Genomic DNA, 7262 nt, shown 5'->3' on the forward strand with positions numbered 1-7262 from the left:
GGGCACAGAAGCAGTCTTCCACTCACCCCACCCTCTCTTACTCAATACCACCAGAAAGCATAAATAAAAACAATGCCAAAAATAAAAACAACACTTACCACAATTAACAAGACAATTAGATTATATCAAGTTTTTCATACATATCTCTCCAGAAACCATAATTTTTACCCTTGATTGCATCTCCCTTGTAGGCTGATGGCCCCAAATATGTGCAGAGTACACAGAAGGCAGTCCTGAGCCCATCAGATAGAGGCAGAAAGCTCTCACCTGTGCTCTCTTAATCACCCTGGTATGTCTCCCTCTTTCTCTCTCGTTGGAAAACACCAGACAGGAACAGACCCTCCTCTTATCAATGCTGATGTGAAGAAAATTAAAGTAATGAACTTATTCTATCTACCATCTACTGTTGCTGTTACTGTTTTTATTATTAAATTCTGCAAGTGCATCATTTCTGCCCTGAGAACCTACATCTCACTTGTAGTTACCCAATCCCCAGTACAGTCAACATTGGGAATAAAGTTTTCCATGGTCTCTGATTGAAAACCTCTCTAGGTAAAAACATGACTTTAAAACCCCTACTTTAAAAGACCAACTGACTTTCAGTTTTCCCAAAGACTGATCCCAATCCCCTAATCAGTCCCAATCACCCACCAAAAGTAAAATTTCTGTCACATAATGGTAATGATACCTTGTCATCATCTTTAAGTAGGAACTTTCCCAAGAACTGATCTGGGCTACAACATTTTAAGGAACAGATAACTTTCCAGCATCTAAGAGATTTATAAGTTGTGTGAAGAAAAGCCATATATCTTTACAAGCAGAGTGGGAAAAGAATGTCAAGTTGCTCAGCACCAGCCAAACTGAACAAAACATGTCTGTTCTAGTAGCAGAGCATTTAAGTAGAGATATCCAGAAAGCAGGGTGTCAGACTGAACTTCAGGGAGGTGATGGATCAGAGAAATGGAGAGTGTCCAATTCTCAAAGAGACAAGAGACAGTCCAGGCTCAAAACCTGAAGCTCAGTTATAGAACTCCAGAGCTGAAAGCCCATGCATGATCCAGAGCATCCCTCTCTAACCCAGCCTCAAACCTCTCTCTGATAATGAAACCACATCCCGATTCACAGTCTAACAGGACACTGCTGACCTCACTTTCTAGATGCCCCTGTTGGGTTTCCAAGGCTCCCAGCTCTGGACCATGGCTTAGCCAGCCCCCTTAGACCTGTCAGCAGATCTTGGCATTCCTGGTTTTGCCCTTGCTGCTCTCTAAGGCCTTTGATTCTGAGTCACCCATTGGCTTCAGCAAATTAGCCTTATCTCACACTCAACTCATTACCACCTACTCCTCACTCCAACCTAGGATACATGATGCATTTGGACAGTATTATTCTTAGCTGGGTTTACCTTACCATAATCTAATGGGGAGTGTGGACTTAGCGAACATATGTAAAGTATTTTAAAGGACAACAATAGACATCAAAGAGGAAATGCTATCTCAGAGCCAAGGCAATACAAACACAGACCACAGTTTCACAGACTCTGACTTGTCATGTACAAGATGTTACACTGTTTGACTTTTTAACCATATATAAAAATGTACATGGAAGTACATATCCAGGACAGTCAGGGACAGTGTATTTCCATTTTAAACACAACTGCTTTATTACTACTGGGTGTCAGACATGGTGAGTTTTGCTGTTGGGCACTGGATAATTTTTTATTCCTCTCAGAATTACTTTATGATTCTATAAATCCACTTCTGGGTATATACCCAAAAGAATTGAAAGCAAGAACTCCAACCAATAGTTGTATACCAGCGTTCATAGCAGCATTATTCACAATAATCAAATGATGACATATTAGGGTTTTCCAGAGAAGAGAACCAATAGAATGTATAAATATATATATGGGGGTGGGGGACTTATTTTAGGAATTGGCTCACATGATTACAGAGACTGGCAAGCCCATAATCTTCAGGGTAAGCTGAAAACCCAGGAAAGAGATGATGCTGCAGTTCAAGTCCAAAGGCTGCTGGAAGAATTCCCTCTTGCTCAAGGGAGATCAGTCTTTTTCTATTAAGGCCTTCAACTGATTGGATGAGGCCCATTCACATTATGGAAAGTAATCTACTCTACTCAACTCTACTGACTTAAATGTTAACTTCATCTTTAAAATAAAATCTAGAATGAGATTTGGCCAAATATTTGGTTACTGTGGCCTAACCAAGTTGACACACACAAAATTAACCATCAACGATAGAAACAACCCAAATGTCTATCAATAGATGAATGGATAAACCAAATGTGGTATACATATACCATTGAATATTATTCAGCCTTAAAAAGCCATGAAATCCTGACACATACTATAACATGGATGAACCCTGAAGACATTATGTTACGAAATAAGCCCATCATAAAAGGACAAATGTTTCATAATTCCACATATATGAGGTACACAGAGTAGTCGTATTCAGAGAGACAGTAGAATGGTGGTTGCCCAGGGGCTAGTGGGAGAGTGTAATAGAGAGTTATTATTTAATGCATATGGAGTGTCAGTTAGATGGAAAAGTTGTGGAGATGGATAGTGGTGATGGCTGCCCAACAATGTCAGTGCACTTAATGCCACTGAACTGTACACTTAGAAATTGCTATAATGGCTGTTATGTTTATTTTACCACAGTAAAAAAATGAATTGCTTACATATACACATTTTACTTTGAACCAAACATTACACCAAATTCTTTTTTATGGATTTTCTCATTTAATGATTATTAATAACCCTACTTTATAAATAATAAAACCTCCTCCTAAAGAAAGGGACTTACTCAAGGTACACTAATAAGAAGTCAATCTGGGATTAAAACCCTCACAGTCTGACTCCAAAGTCTGTGTGCTTAAATTAGATATCACCTCACACCAGGCAGAATAGCTAGTATCAGAAAGATAAGAATAACAAGTGTTGGTGAGGATGTGAAGAAAAGGGAACCCTCCTACACTTTGGTGTAGCCACTATGGAAAGCAATATGGAGGTCTCTCAAAAGCCTAAAAATAGAAATACCATATGACCCAGTAATTCCATTTATGGGAATTTGCCCAAAGAAAATAAATGACTAATTTGAAAAGATCAATGTACTGCTGTGTTTTCATAGCATTATTTTCAATAGCCAAGATATGGAAGCACCTAAGTGCCCATCAATAGATGAATGGATAAAGACGATGTGGTACATATACACAATGGAATATTATTCGGCCCCAAAAAGAAAGCAATCTTGCCATTTGTGATGACATGGATGGACCTAGAGGGTATTATGCTAAGTGAAATAAGTCAGACAGAGAAAGACAAATACCATATGATTTCACTTATATGTGGAATCTTAAAAACAAAACAAAGCAGAAACAGACTCATAAACACAGGAATAGCCTGGTTGTTGCCATTGGGGAAGGGATTGGGGGGATGGGCAAAACAGGTGAAGGAGATAATGAGATACAAACTTCCAGTTGTAAAATAAGACTCAAGGATGAAAGTACAGAATAGGGACTACAATCAATAGTACTGTAATATCTTTTCTTTGTATGTCGAAAGATGGTGACTACACTTACTGTGGTAAGCAATTAGTAGTATATATAACCATTTAATCACTGTTCTACACCTGAAACCAGTATAATATTATATATCAACTAAATTTCAATTTTAAAAAGTCTGTGTGCTTAGTGTACTATACTGAAAAAAGTGACTACATTAAGGTCTTATGCAGTGCATCCCTGACAAGAGGTCAGCACTCAATAAATAGTAGTAGATAATGCAGAGGTCAGAATGGCGTTCAGGGAAACTGGTGTGTAGCAGGGGAAACTGGGAAGGAAGGCAAGCACCAGAACTAGTCTAGTTAACATATGTTAATTCAGTCCTCAAGACAACTCCATGAGGTAAGTGCTATTGCTATCTCTACATTTCAGAGGAGAAAACAGGCACAGATGGGCTGAGTACCCTGCCTGAAGTTGGACAGTGTGGGTGTGAACTGAACAGGCTGGTTGGCTCCTACATTGTTGATTTGCAACAACGTACCTTAACCCGGCATCTCTGAAAACCACTTCCACTGTTCTACCCCACTGCATGCACTGCCTTTCTAAATCAAGAACACACTCTGCAGCTTGCATGTATGGCACTGAATTCCCACCTACTGCTTTCTGAGCCAGAAATTAAAGATAAATTCTGGCCATATCCAACATGAGAATAAACAACATATGACAGTCTCAAATCCAAAACTTTGCCTAAACAGAATTATAGATATCTTGAATGGAATGAGCCTCAGGTCATTCACCTAGTTCAATATCTGCCATAATTTCCATTTCTAAATCCTGAAATATATACCAGAACCATCTGCAAGTATATACAGCTAACAATCACTGAATATTATTTTGATAGAATCATGTGACTAACATATAATTATAAGGTTATTGATGCACAGTTGTCCATCACATGCTTAATGTGTTTTTTAACAACCAAAAAGGCATTTTAGCCTTCCAGTATGGAGAGAATATACAAAGTTGTATTTGGGTTACAACTACATTCACATGTAAGTGAAAAACAGCAATTCATGATTTAAATAATTTTATACTAAGCATACTATTAACAGAAGAAAAAGTTTTGTTAATTCTGAACAAACATGATAATTTTCTCAATCTTCTATGGAAACAGCAGTCCTAGTGGATAAAGATTTCGACTTTACAAATGTATTCTCTGTTCTCACAGGAAGAAAATAGAAAAATAAATTTACCAGTAGATTCAACTTTAAAGTTCGGAGAGGTTTACAACCGTATACCACTTAAATTTCTGTTCTCAGGAAATTTTTAAATAGCATACAAATGAAAAAAAAACGTAAAATGTTAGCAAAGCAGAAGGAAAGGAGGCCGAGGGTCTGTGCAGTTTTTGCAGCAAGCTATATTTTTCTCTCCCTGATGAAGAGAAGGCTGGTGAGAACAGCAAAAGACGCAGGAATAGAGATCACAGCGGGAGAAATACGAGATCCAGCACGTATCCAAAACTTACCCAACTCGGTCTGTTTACTCAACACTTTATTTTTCCCACTTTGCCAGTTTTAAATCAGACAGCGGCTGGGCTTTTGTTGCCGTTTCTGTTCTTTTGATCCCAGAGCCCCATGAAAATTAAACTGCGTTGGATGGGACCTGGCCCCGTCTCCCATTAGGGGTAAAAAAAAAAAAAAGTTCTAAGCTTGGGTTCCTGGTTGCCTCTTTGGGAAATGAATAAATAGTAAGTGGCTAGGAGGACGTGGGGGACGTGCTCAGCTGACGTCCGGGCAGCCAAAGGGCCGCGCAGCTCTTTCGTGCAGCCGTCCAGATGTGCCTCATCTGGTTCCCCCGTGGGGCACGAACCTGAGGCCGAGCTGCCCGAGCTCCCTCTCATTGGTGGCCGCGGCTCCTCGCTTGCCGCTTATTGGCCGGCCGGCCCGCCACTCCCGCCAGCCCCGGCCCGCCCCCGCCCGCCGGGCTCGCTCGCTCCATCCTGGAAGGGAACCTGGAAGTGCGGCGCGGGAGCTGATGTGGCACTCGGCGGCGCAGCGCTCCCTGGAGGGGCACAAGGCCGGGAGGGCCCTTCCGCCCGGCCCTGGAGCGTGCTGTGCCCATCCTTTCGTCAGGATGGTTTGCTTAAATACGATGATTTCAGTCTGTTCTTGGATTCAGGCGCGTCGGTAGCTCGCTTAGATCCCCTACGTTTCCAAGTGGAAGGGACTGGGACTCCGGAATGACAACGCCCCAACGGGCGTTCACTCTCCCCACTTTCCCCAGAGAGGGAAAAATAAAATTCAAGAGCCTGTTCCGTGGGGGCAGTATTCTTAAGTCGGCAGAAAAACCTTAATGAATCCTTCACGTATTGACCTGAAAAGTGATGGTTTCTGCGGAGAAGCCCAGGGTTGGTTACTGGGTTGCAAGACGTGGTAGTTTGGTTTTTTTTTTGCTGGGTGGACGTGGTTGTAGCAAAACGAGAACTATTGCTTTGTTCTAGGAAAATTTAGACAGGACTGCGCCAAACAATGCTTTGATCCTAAGGAAGTCTTTGAAGGGTTGACTAGTTGGTTGATTAGTTTGTGGGGAAAGGGTAGTAGAGGGGGGGCCTGCAAATCAATTGTCATTATAATTCCATCAATAAAAATGTGAAATATTGAAATATTAAGATAACGAGAGCAACACGCATTAGGCACACACCACGAAAGGTGCCAAGCCCTGTGCTTAATAGCTTTACCCATATTATCTTATTTAATTCTTACAACCACCATATGTAGTAGAGATTATAATTATCCCCATTATCTGGTCAGGTCACCAAGATGCAGAGAAGCCTATTCCAGCATGCCACCAGCTCTCCAATATATTTTTTCAATACTGCATCTGTGGGTACATATACTTGTCACTTCCAGTTGCTAAGGTAGGTCAGAATGCCTCTACTTTGTGATGTTAAAAGCTTTCTATGGATACATGATGTCTTCTTTGTTTACTTGTTACCTATTGCTATGTAACAGATGACTACAAATTTAATAGCCTGAAACACCACACATTTATTATTGCAATTTCTAAAGACATGGCTGAATGGATCCTTTGCTCAAGGTCTCAAGGCTTCAGTTGAGGTGTCTGTCGGTCAGATTCCCATCTGGAGTCAACTGGTAGAGAATCTGCTTCCAAGCTCCTTCAGGTTGTTGGCAGGATTCATTTCTTTGCAGCTGTAGAGGTGAGTCTCCAGTTTGTTTCTGGATATCAGCTAGCAGCTGCCCTTACCTCCTGGAGTCTACTCAGGCTCCTGGTGTTCCTAAAAGCCAGGTGGTAAAGACTTTGGGGGTCACCTTAGAGTCTATATAGTGCCAGTCAGACCTCAGTCTATATAGCTCTGATTACAATGTTATCACACCTCCAAAGTCCTCCAAAAATGCAAGGCCCTGGTGACCAAGTAAAAAAATGTGTGAGTGAACTAACAACACTCAATCCTCTAGCAGTCAAGAAAACCCACAGAGGAGGATTGGCTCTTTAAATTAATCAGGATTTCGGCTTTCTGGAACACTTGTAATCTTATATTAATACACCTTTTATTGAAGAATCTACACAACAACGGACTGATAGTAAAGGTATGTGATCAACCTCCCACTCTCATTACCACTGATAGCCCTCTGATATTATTGACCATTGGAACAGCTTCCTCAAAATATATTTTTAAAAAAAGATTTCTGGGGCCTTCTGGAAAGAAGATAAAGTACTCA

At 40.9% G+C, this 7262-nt stretch overlaps 1 protein-coding gene across 1 annotated transcript in view; it reads right to left on the reverse strand.

Annotated features, from left to right (window-relative positions):
- Positions 1 to 5362, reverse strand: part of TMEM45A (transmembrane protein 45A) — a 58131-nt gene extending 52769 nt beyond the window's left edge. Inside the window, exon 1 of the mRNA XM_017653515.3 lies at positions 5048 to 5362. The gene's annotated coding sequence lies outside the window, so the exon portion shown is untranslated. The remainder of the gene's footprint in view (positions 1 to 5047) is intronic.
- Positions 5363 to 7262: the final 1900 nt, after the last annotated feature.

This window comes from Manis javanica, chromosome 3, assembly GCF_040802235.1.
Source record: "Manis javanica isolate MJ-LG chromosome 3, MJ_LKY, whole genome shotgun sequence".
NCBI lineage: Eukaryota > Metazoa > Chordata > Mammalia > Pholidota > Manidae > Manis > Manis javanica.